The 13068-nt window shown below is 42.6% G+C and overlaps 1 protein-coding gene across 1 annotated transcript in view; it reads right to left on the bottom strand.

The window, feature by feature from the left end:
- The window catches only part of NDST1 (N-deacetylase and N-sulfotransferase 1), a 66154-nt gene extending 53704 nt beyond the window's left edge, over positions 1-12450 (bottom strand). Inside the window, exon 1 of the mRNA XM_075274951.1 lies at positions 12326-12450. The gene's annotated coding sequence lies outside the window, so the exon portion shown is untranslated. The remainder of the gene's footprint in view (positions 1-12325) is intronic.
- Positions 12451-13068: the final 618 nt, after the last annotated feature.

The following is a 13068-nucleotide window of genomic DNA, read 5'->3' as shown; positions in this document are numbered from 1 at the left end:
CCTTTTATGTATGTATGGAAGCGGCACGCAGACTTTGCCGCCGCTTCCATCCATATATAAGGCGCACCGGACTATAAGCCGCACTTACGATTTCTGAGGAAATCGTAGGTTTTTATGTGCGCCTTATAGTCCGGAAAATACGGTATATGCAAGTGTTACAACACTTTGTGACCCATGACTCCCTGACATCAGCCAGAAGACCCGGAGACAACAGAGAGTTGCGCCAGAGCCCAGGTAAGGTGAGTAACATTGTTTTTTTTTATGTAGATTGTGAGCCCCAATAGGGATCACAATGTACTTTTTTTTTTCCTATCAGTATGTCTTTTGTAGAATGAGAGGAAATCCACGCAAACATGGGGAGAACATGCAAACTCCTTGCTGATATTGTTCCTGGCAAGATTCGAACCCACGACTCCAGCGCTAACCACTGAGCCACCGCGTTGCCCAGTTTGTTTGTTTTTTTTTTCTTTTCTATGTTTGATCACCTCCCCTGAGCCTCCAATCATTATTCTATGGGGTCTTTTCGAACCCAGAGTATAATAGAAGTTTCAGATTGGTCTGAACAAAACTGCCAGACGAACCTCATGCACCACACTCATACTGTAATAGGGACAAGATCTAAATAATCGCCATTAATCTTAGTCAAGGTAAAATCCCGTATTCATAATTTTGAATTAGGCCATAATTGCCCAGCCCTACTAATACTACACGGGGGAAAGATGAGAGTGATCACACATTCTCTGCTGAGGGTTCAAAGGGTGGCTGTCTTAAAAAGGATCGGTCACCTCCGGACATGCCTGTTTTAGTACATGCTGGCATTCTTTGTGAAATAATAATGCTGGACCATCTTTTTCCGGTATTGTGCTGCCTTGTGTAATTATAATGTGAATAAATTAACACTTCGGTGTTACCAGCTGCAGGCACATCCCTACACTATCTGACACTGTCAGGACAAGGGAAATACACTGTCTACCAATAAGTATTTGGACACCAGCGGTAGAATAGAAAAATAACATTTATTCCTATTCAATAGTTGGTAGAACCCGCAGATGCTTCCTTATGGATGGGATTGATGGACACAATACTCCCGGATGCCTGGTGACACTCCTGGTGTATGTGAGCCATCGGTTGGGTGCGGTTTCTCTGGCCAGCACTCGTCGGTCTCTATCTCCCACTTTCGGGGGTCTGCCGACTCGGGGCACATTCCGACAATCACCGTTCACCTTCCACTTCGTAATCACATAGACCACTGTCAATTTTGGGTAATTCAGTTCACTTGCTATGTCCCTTAAGGATCGATCCATTTTTGTGGTACCCAACAATTAACCCTTTCTCGAAATCAGACAACTCTGCACTTCGTGACATCTTGCATGCGACTAATGCCGATGCAGTTTCCCATTTAACGGCAGAACACGTGACGTACATCATGACCGCAGATATCTTCATTTGCATGAGTGTCCAAATACTTATTGGTAGACAGTGTAGTAACAACCAGTTGTCAGTCTATTCAGTAAAGATACTCCAGAATTATTTCATGGGAAACACAAGTATGCATTAGTACGGACATGTCATGAGTGGTGATAGATCATCTTTAAGAGAAGGAACTTCAGGAGAGCTGGGTGACCACAGTTACAACTACCATAGAAATTGACACCCAGCTTGCCCAATTGTCTGAACGTTGAATAAGACTAGTTATGTGGAAAAATTTTAAATGGAGCGTCACCAAAACCCAGCATATCCACCCTGCTCCAGGTAGATAGGTTAGGGTCACCTCCCCCGCCTCTGTTGCTGAGATAGCGTCATTTTTGATAACAGGCAATAGAACTCTTTGGAGCAATGATGGAGTTGCCACTTACATCTCTGGAGCGACAGCAATAACCTTGTGTTTCTCATTTGCATATTGACATAAATGGTGATATCTCAGCAATGGAGGGACCGATTCACAAGGAGAAACACCCATTTGATTGCAGAGACCCTACACTCTGCAGGACTGAACTGCCATGCTGACAGACTCCTCATAAGGGTCCATGCACACGACCATGTGCATCCGAGTTGGGGGCTGAGTTTATCACAGTATACAATGTCAGATGACATTCTGAGATACATTCTGAGATAAAAATGTTCCAAAAACACAAATGCATACATAGCCTGTCCCATTCTGATAGGAAAACTTGCGAAGAACAAACAAAGTTCAGCAACAGATCCTTTTGTTAAAACTATGGCTTTATTGAACACTAGCTGGTACCCGCGACTTCGTCTGCAGTGATTGTAGAAGTGGGTATATACAGGCGCGGGTAAGGTTTTCGTACTGTGTATAAGGGATGGGATATGAAATGTAACTTTGTATCTTGTTTTTGCTGTAATTCAGAGAATACGTGAGACTTTTGTGTAGAAGTTACTTTGTATTTGAGCTGCTATACGGTGTTGGTATAAACTTTACATAGTGACTTTGGGACAGAGGTATTTGAAGTTAACCCTTTCCCGCCGATGGCATTTTTTGATTTTCGTTTTTGACTCCCCTCCTTCTAAACCCCATAATTTTTTTATTTCTCCGCTCCCAGAGCCATATGAGGTCTTAATTTTTGCGGGACAAATTTTTCTTCATGAACCCACCATTATTTATTCTATATAATGTACTATGAAGCAGGGAAAAAATTCAGAATGGGGTGGATTTGAAGAAAAAATGCATTTCTGCGACTTTCTTACGGGCTTTGGTTTTACGGTGTTCACTGTGCAACCAAAATGACATGTCCCCTGTATTCTGTGTTTCGTTACGATTCCAGGGATACCAAATTTATATGGTTTTATTTACAATTTGACCCCTTAAAAACGAATCCAAAACCGCGTTAAAAAATTGTTTTTTTGAAAAGTCGCCAAATTCCGACATCCGTAAGTTTTTTATACGTGCGTGTACGGGGATGTGTAGGGCGTTTTTTTTTGTGGGACCGGGTGTACTTTGTAGTTCTACCATTTTTGGGAAATGTTATTGCTTTGATCACTTTTTATTCTAATTTTTCTCAGAATCAAAACAGTGAAAAAACAGCGGTTTGGCACTTTTGACCATTTTTCACGCTACAGCGTCTACCGAACAGGAAAAATATTTGTATAGCTTTGTAGAGTGGGCGATTTTGGACGCGGGGATACCTAACATGTATGTGTTTCACAGTTTTTAACTACTTCTATATGTGTTCTAGGGAAAGGGGGGTGATTTGAATTTTTAATCCTATATATATATATATATATATATATATATATATATATATATATTTATTTAACTTTTTTTAAACTTTTTTTTTTTGCTTTTATTAGACCGCCTAGGGGTATTGACATGGGTGGGCGGTGTCGCGGATTGTCAGAGCGGTGGGGGTCGGCAAACATGGCTGCTCCGGAGCGTTAAAGAGAGCCGCCTGGAGTATCGTTAAGGGGAGGGGCAAAGTGGTAAAGTATATGTATATGTGATTGTGTGGGGTTAGGGGCGAGGCTGTAGAGGGCAATAGGAATTTTATGGCTTGCTATGGTCCAAAGTATGTGAGATTGCAGAGATGGTGGTGTGAGTTTGGGTTTTGTGGGGGTCCTGGCACAAACGTATGTGCGCTATTGTGACGAAAAATAGCCTATTGCGCAATCGAGTGTATTAACTATGTTTGTAGAAACTTTCAGCCAAATCGGTCGAGCGGGTTTTGCGTGATTGAGTAACAAACATCCAAACTCACAAACTTTCACATTTATAATATTAATAGGATGAATAAAATCATCGGGATGTAGTTTAGACAAGAATGAAAATTCCCATATATGTGAGAGGTGTTCCCCCATTCTGACCCGTGTTATCAGAATGCATTGGATTCGTAAGCCCCATAGACATGAATGTATCACGGAAAGTACTCTAATGTTATCCAACTGCATTCTGTGATAAAAGCAGTCCCCAAATGGCATGGGCCTTGGGATGTATCAATCTATAACAAAACTAACACAGCCTCTACATCCAGTTTTCTTACAATACTGAATAGCGTAAGGACTTGTTCACATCCTGGAAAATAAAGAGGATTTTAAGGCGGTCTTCTGCCTCAGATTTCTCTCCAATTTCTGGCCATGCCCATCCAACAGCAAAAAGCCGAAGCAGAGTTTCAGCTTTGCACATGGGGTTTACTTGCCGACTAGCTTCGGAAGCAATGGGGTTAGTTAGCTTGAGACTTGTGCCGTGGGTTCTGTAGCTGAATCAGACATGAAATTTGTGAGGAACGAGCAGAACGTTTATTTAACAGCGTCCTGCATCGATCATGGATTCAGTACAGAATCTGCCTCAAAATCAGCCCCAAATTCCTCCCCTAATAGTGTAGGAGCTGTAATAGAGAATGGGTTAACCTAGGAAAAGATATCATTGTATTTTGATGTAGGACACACACAAGTGACAGTCCTTCTTGTCCATGGCGGTAATAAATGGAGTGAATGATGTCGCAGTAGTTAAACTTCAAACCTCAACTTTTGTGCTGGCTAAAGGTCGGCCACTAAAACAAGCGCTAGCTAACCATTTATTGGTTCGTAGACACATAAATACTAATATATGGAGAGACCTACTAGGGATAAACCTCTAACTGTAAGGAAGAATTAGGACGCGTTCACACATTGCATTACTGCCAAGATACCTCAAACAAATGGAATAAAAAGTCTAAAACCAAAATCATGTAAAGACATAATGAACGAACGTACACATCAAACCCTCCCAGATATCTACGGCTCGTAAAATAACATTGAGCACTGATCAACTTACTATACCGCTATACAGTGCTCTGTACAGGCAATCCATCTGACCATGGAAAAGAACCATTAGATGGTCCCAGGGAGCAGGAAAAAAATGACTGGCTCTCAAAATAAAAAGATCATTAAATATTATATTAGTTATATTATCGGTGGTCATCCGAGGCTCTTATGTGGACTCATCTCAGGGGCATTGGAGCCCTTTTTTGTGTTCTGTCCCTCTCTTGCGGTATCACAACCACAAAGAGGAGGAAAGCTTGGATGATCATGTAGGACCATGGCGGCCATTTATAAAGAGTCAGTCTGTGGTAATATAGAGGAGTTGGAGATTTGGCCTACTGATTTCATAGCCTTGGGTTATCTGCACTATGGTGTCCATGCAGTGGTACAGCGAGGCCCTATACACTTGTAAGGGTACCACAATATGGCGCTGTACTGTCCTGTATACAAGTATTTACAAACAGCTGGCCCTGGCAGAAAACTGCAAACAGGTAGCAATAATTGACATGCTGCGTGTCTGAAACCTGCAGCACAAGACGCTTGTGTAGATGGGATTTTGCATCCATTATATCCACTACACTGCTAGGTTACTTTGCTGCAGACTAACCTCTTGTATACAATGTGTCGCTGGAAGGAATGGACGCCACTAGTAAAGGGAAAGGTAACCCCCTAGAGTTACATGTCATATGGCTAAAGATTGAAGCATCACCCTGTGGGCGCCGCAACTAAGGTAACTCGATGTGGGCAGGACGGTCACAAAAAAAATCAGCCTGATGTGACCCCATTTACTTACATTAGCTGCAATGTAGCAGGGCTGTAGAGTCAGAGTTGGGACTAGTTCGGGATGAGAAAAAAAAAAAGTTACCGACTTCGGCTTAAAAATAAAATATGATTGTAAAGGATATTATATAAATATTAACACTGTATAATATGTAACTATAAAATATTAATATTGTAGAATATATAACTATATAAATATTAATACTGCATGACACTAAATATTATATGATTAATATGTAACTATATTTAATATTGTAGAATATGTAACTATTAATATTGTAGAATATATAGTAATATTTTAGAATATCTAACTTTATAAATATTTATACTGTATAATATGTAAATATATATTACTACTGTATACTTAATATGTAACTACATAAGTATTAATATTGTTTAATATGTAACTATATATTATTATTGTATAATTAATATGTATCTAAATATTAGGAAATCAATCACTAGATTTTTACTGAATAGGACTGTGTCAGCCATTTATGAAGGAGTCGGAGTCAGGCTATGGAAAAACAGAGGAGTCAGAGTCGGTGGCTTGGCCTTCTGACCCCACAGCACTGCAATTACAAAGTCACCGTGTACCCCTAGCCGTAGTCGAACATTTCCAGGAGGAGTAACAAAGGGACAACAATGCAAAATTCCAAGAAATGTTATTTTATGGCAAATGCAAGTATTCAGTAAGAACAGACACGTCAAAAATGGCGACAGGTCCTCGTTACCATTAATTAAGGGTAAATCTGGGGGAAGGGGGGGCAAGATCTGGTTGGGCGACTGCAGAATTAGCACACATTTAAAGTAGAAAAAAAAAGGGAGGGAAAAGAAAAGAGCAGACGTAACGTACAGCTGCACTAGGCAGTCTCCAGCACATTCCTTGTATAATGCACATGTGCCCCGGGCAGCTAATGACTGCTGCAGAATCCACTCCATTCAGACCGGCAAAAGTCTCGCTTCTCCCTAAATAACTCACCTTGTGCCTCCATCTGGTGACGGAGATATCCACGCAGACAATGCACCGATCCCTCGCTCTCCCTGAAGAAACCCAGGCCTTCTCCTCTATTATTCCTCATAATAGCCTCCGCAAACGGCTTACAAAGCCGGAAAAATTGTTCGTCACGTCAGCGCCGGACCAGTAACGCTGCGCAGTAAAAGGATTTAAATGCCATAATTGCCTCTGGGATGCAAAAGCATTAGATTTCATAGAGCGCGTTTCTAAACACGGCGAGATTCTCATAAGGTCTGTGCTGAGCGCCGCTGTCACCGCCGCACACTGTAGCTTTTCGCTCAGACACAAATTATCATCCTTTATTTAAACAGAGCAAATATATTCGGCGGCGGCGTACATTGAGGAACAATACACAGGAGACGTGCAACAAAGAAGTTTAGATGGAACTCGTACAATAGGTGTTGGCTCCGACGGTGACAAGCGACAATTACCAATTGCCAGACCCAAAAATTAATAGGGTCACATCCCCCTGGAAAATGCGGAAGCACTTAATTAGTACTGACAGCTTGCTGAATGATGGGTATATTTTGATTTTTTTTGGTTTTGTAAAATAGATATAGAAATTCTATATAAATTGAGATTTGTCACATTCTGAAGGCATAGTGCAACAGTATATAATAATTTATGGAATACAGAACATATGGTATGTTTTGTTTTTAGTGATTATAATTCCAGTTTTACAGTGAGGACTGACAAGCAGTAGGAAGCAGAGGATGAATAGGAAGAAAGGGAGAATAGAACTACACATCTTTGGTATACAAGAGAACAGTTACAGCACTAGTTAGTAGTTACTAACCAGTGTCTACATATATCAGACTGTATTGTGTTATGCCTCGTGCAGGGTCTGAGGGGCGGGGCATAACAATGACTCAAAAAACCCAAACTTAAACCCTGCATTAAACTTAAAGGGATCCTATCATTCACACACAATTTTTTCTAGCTACCACATCGGAATAGCCTTAAGAAAGGCTATTTGTTTCCTACCTTTCGTTGTCTTCTCTGCGCCGCCATTCCCCTACAATCCCGGTTCTTGTCGGTATGCAAATTAGCTCTCTCGCAGTACTGGGGGCGTCCCCAATGCTGTGAGAGAACTCTAGAACTGGCTTGTAACTTCTAGGCCTCGGGCAAAGCAGACTGCGCATGCCCACAGACCACGAGAAAATGGCCACTTACAATACTGTGCAAGCGGCCATTTTCTCGTGGCCTGTGGGCATGCGTAGTCTGCTCTGCCCAAGGCCCGAGGCCTAGAAGTTACAAGCCACCGCCGGAAGAAGAAGCTGAAGAGAACGCTCCTGACGAAGATGGAGGCGGCGCATTGGGGACGCCCCCAGTGCTGCGAGAGAGCTAATTTGCATACCGACAATAACCGGGATTGTAGGCGAACGGCGGCGCAGAGAAGACAACGGGAGGTAGGAGACGAATAGCCTTTCTTAAGGCTATTCCGACATGGTACCTAGAAAAAAATAGTGTGTGAATGATAGGATCACTTTAACACAGCACAACTGTTCTTCTTGAAGGGCTCCTTTAACCAGCTAAACATAAGGCAACAGCTCATGGACTATATATATATATATATATATATATATATATATATATATATATATATATGTATATATATGCACACACACATATACACATACTATACATCTACTACCATCCACAATCAGTAGCCAGTTTCTTCTTTGATCATTTCTTATTAAAATTTGGAATTGGCGGCACCCTGCAGCGCCTTCACAGGCTAAATTAAGTATTACACCATGTCCACCAATATGAATGAGCTGCCTATGTTATGCATCGACATGTTCGGTCCTCCAGAGCAAGAGACACTTTTTGTAGCCACATTCTGCTGTACAATGTTATAGTAGGGAACCTGAAAATGGTTTTCTAAGGCAGGCAACCTAAGCAAACATTGTCCTATCGTATAATAGTAGAGGCTTACCCTTAGTATATAACATTGGTGACCTATCCTTAGCTGATACTACTAGGGGCTTACCCTAGGGAGACAATACAGGTGACCTACCATTAGGTCAATGTCATCAATATTAGATCAGCGTAGGTGCGACACCTTGCACCTCTACCTTGTATAAGGCGGATGACAATATGAGTAAATACATGATATACCTATAGAAGACGTAATGCCAAAAAACGCACCAACAATATGGATAACTTCGCCAAACACACATTATTCTCTTAGAGACTGACATGACAAGCAGCAGATGCCCATGGTCATATCGAGAGAAAACAATATATGGAAAATAAAAAAAAAAGTCCACCGTAATCTCAAATGGAGTCTACTAAGTCAACAACAATATATATGGCAGCCTATTCCAAGTTCACCGCTCCAACGGCTAAAGGCTTGGCACAACCAGGTATATAATGTATATACATGTAAATAAAAAACAGCCACCTCTAGTGGACAGTCTCTACCACCTAATACATACGGGTCCTACTAGTCCACCTTGAACAGGAGCAAGATCCCCCCTCCCCCGCATTGGATAAGTCATCAATTCAGATTAGAGACAGCTTGGCTCCTAGTGTCTCTGCCAATAGGAAGGGGCCGCTCAGTGCCTAATAGAACACCAAGTACCTGCAGTATATATTGCAGCGTCTGCGCCTGGTATTGTGGTTCAGTCCTATTAATTTGAATGGGACTGAGCTGCAGAAAGGCCATGTGACCGATGAATAAGAAAAGGCTGTAGTCATTGCCGGGGTGCCATGGCCTTCTCAACCAGCTACGTTTCCGAAAGTTGGACCTTGGAGGGGATAGGTCATCAATACTGAATTCCCCTTTATTGTGGGGTTACTCAACAGGACATAATGTTTATGGCATCCAGTAGGATTATGAATTGCAAAAAAAAAGTCTAATGCTGAGAAATGGGAGGTCTTTGTGCCGCATGGCCTGCATGTGACGGCTACCTCCTAAATAACTTATCACTACACCCTTGACCAATCATTATAATCTAGTAGCACATCCCCCGATCACTACATTAGGACATAAGACGTTCACACACCTATTGTCCATTGATTCTACCGCTATTATGTTATATAATAATATAACTGACACATTGTGTGACCTAGAGTAATAAAGATCTGGTCATTGTTTACATAGTCAATGACAAGCAGAACTACATGAGTAAATACTGTGCAAGTAGAGGCCAAACAGAGTGTCACTAATATACATTCTCAGAGTCTACCCTGAGGGCGAGGTTTCCTTATATTACAGACCTTTTCACAAGGGTGTATAAAATTTGCAAGTCTATCGCCCTCTAATCCCTGCTTTATGCTGTAATGAATTGCACTTTGCATAGATTATATCGGGGTGGACAAATACTATAGGAGCTTCAGGAGCCATTCAGATCTGACGAGTGACAGTCCAAAAAGTTAGGTCCTAATAAGTGGTAGACATAGAAGAGAGGGGCCCCCATCAAATCAATGCGGACCATTACAGAGCCCAAATTATACCATGCAAGCAAGTCTCTGGACCCTTCAAGTCACACTTTCTACAGTGCAAAACTGTGTTTTCTAGAAGGTGGTCTCATCATTCAAGAGCAACAGGGATGGGGCCCTCTCTCCCCAAGGACCCCATAGATGCCATATGACCTGCGTCTATAATGCATGTGTCCTCAGACCCAGTATATTTCTAAGTGCCAAGACTTAGGCCCCATTCAGATCACGTTTATCGCATCCAAAAAGCGGACAGAAATGAATCAGTTTTTATTTTTTACATTGATGTCTATGATTCTCCACTAACTCTTTGAGGGCCAGCTAAATTACAGAACTAGATCATGCTTTGTACTGAAAAGTAAAGAACACTTTCCCTTTATATATATAAGCCCATATTTAAATATAAGCCCCCTTATCATTAGGTCTCCTACAACAAACATGGAGGCCATTACAATGGCCTCCTCTATACTGTCTATTCAAATATATGTTGGGGAGAATTAATGAACTGCATAGATATAATATAATGGTGGCACATCTGTGGCATGTTACCCTTTCTTGCGCCAAAGATACACCACAGTTCTCGTTCCGCGACTCACACACCACTTTGTGCCAAAGTGGGCAGGACAGCAGGGGTCAGGGGCACATCAGCCCATATATTTATTATAAGGAAACGCCAACCTTAATAAATCCCCCCTTTATACAGCATAGTCCAGTGAGCATACACATCGATGCCCTGGTCAATATCTATTTACTGTGATGACAGGCGCCAGCTCTCTGATGCCGCTGATCTTAGGAGCACGAATAATCGGATGGGTAAAGTTCCAACCTATCCTTATCTGTCCCTATTATACATATCCAAGGACAAATGGGTTGTCATCATAGCTGTTAGAGTGCCACCAAATAACAAAAAACAAAATCTTCTTGCAAGTCTTTGGCCTTCTTAAAGGGGTATACCACGCATAAATATTTACAACGTCTCCACAGGAGGGGGTGGATAGTCTATAAATGAATGAGAATTCCCCTTTCAGTGACAGTCTTCACTGTAATTGTGGCATTTCATTCAAGAAAATGGTATGAAGTGCTATATGCCCTGCCCAGATAACTGTGTACCCTCTGAGTTATAGTGCCAGCAGTGATGCCCATACTCATATGGGTTGTCACCTTTGTATCACAAATACGCCTAAAAGCCATATAAACCTGTCATGTAACTGGAAATAGCTGGGAATAACAATGAGATTTGCAGGTAGTTTTGGGTCTATTAATAACAGGATGCCAACCCCATGGGCACGATACCAGCTCCTTATGGTGGTTGTCACCCATCCAAAGGGATTTTTTCCTTAGGGAGAATACACACTATCGAGGAACACAGAAATTCTTACATTATATTTTTAGATTTTTCCCTTACGATCCATGTGCCAATAACACAGCCAATTTTTTACGCTCCAATTTTCCATAAAAATTTCTTAAAGTAATATTGGAATACTTCTGGATCAAGCGGCATCATTAGATTTCTGAGGATATTTGGTGGTCCGATAACCCCTCTCACTTCACCATATGTCTTTAGCTCTCATAGAGGGGGCTTTAGAGTTAAAGGGGTCTTTTACAGTCATATCTAGTGGTCAGATGGCCTCTGGCATCCTGAACGGTGGTGCCCGGCCATGTCCCTCACAGATCCCTATGGAGAGAAGAGGGGGGCACCTTCGCCACTGTGTATCCCTGGGAAACAATATAACCGTCCCATTCATTTACGCCTTCTGCCCGGAGGCCGAGGGTATCTGTCTGTCTCCATTGTGCTGAGGGCACGGCCAAAAAAATATTGGTCGCCACCTAACTTGCACAAGGGGGGGGGGGGGCTTTACTGACCACGATGGTTGATGTCATGGAAATTATTAGCGAGCCCCTCACCCTAAACTTCCCCACCGGTGGCTGACAGCTCTGCCCTCCCCTAATTGCCCCATAAATTATCCCCCAGGCCTCCTCCCAGGCACAGCTTCAGGGGGCATCTGCCAGCACAGCTCCTGTCTCCAGCCTGCAGCCATAACTTTATCCCCAGGATGTGGCCTAAGTGCCCCTCACCTGCCCAGTCCCATCAAGACCCAGACAAACAACTGGTGCCACACGTGGAGGCTTCTCCCCACTGCTGGCATGGCAGCAGCACACATGCCCCAGCACAGGGCAGCATTGCACCGGGTTACATTCATATACAATGTATCAGATCTGCTGCTCTGCTATATATAGAGCCACACTGTATACACATCTACAGCCCGCCTGCATAGACATACACTGCCATCTCAGCCCTGCCTGGCTGCACAGCCCCTGCCAGCTTACCTGCAATGTTCATGGCTGTGGATCTCCTGGGCCCGATCCCAGATCCCTTGCCTGAGCTGGGAGAAGGTTTCTCAGGCTGCAAGGGGGAATCCAGTGCCTGCAACACGGCTAGAGAGAGGGAGGGAAGGGGGAGGAGGAGAGGCTGAGAGGAGGGGGAGGTTAGCAAACCCTTCACAAAGGCTGATTCACATTAACCCATGCTGTGCTGCAGAGCTGAGAGTCCACCCTTCTGTTTCAGGCAGGGATCGTACCCAGTGCCCATCTAATGTGCCCACCTGTAACCTGGTGCATAGGATCGTCAAGAAATCACTGCCCCTGAATATTTGCATTGCCCTCCTCAGTGGTAGATAGGGCAGGCTGGCATCATAGGATATCACTGTAAATACTAATAAGTCATCAAATCACAGTTGTATCTAGAATATAGAATATGGATCTATTAAGTGTCCAAAATTCTAAATTCTGCTTCATCCAGTGAATAATTTTGACCATTATTGTAGTTATGGCTGGAAAGTAAAATAATTCTGGACTAAAAATAAGCCATTTATAAGGGCGTATTCACTGCTGAAACTCTGTTCGTGTGTTGGCCGGATTTACGAACCTGAACTTCATGGCAGTATATAGTTATCCATAGAAGTCTCTGTCTCCCAGTGACATACTGACCTGTACCGATTACAGTATAGAACATGAGTAACAGACATCACAGGACAGAAATACATTCAATTCATGTAAATGGGGGCCATTCA

Source organism: Leptodactylus fuscus, chromosome 5 (genome assembly GCF_031893055.1).
Source record: "Leptodactylus fuscus isolate aLepFus1 chromosome 5, aLepFus1.hap2, whole genome shotgun sequence".
Taxonomy (NCBI): domain Eukaryota; kingdom Metazoa; phylum Chordata; class Amphibia; order Anura; family Leptodactylidae; genus Leptodactylus; species Leptodactylus fuscus.
Note: the sequence above shows the minus strand (reverse complement) of the source record. Positions and strands in the feature narration are given on the sequence as shown.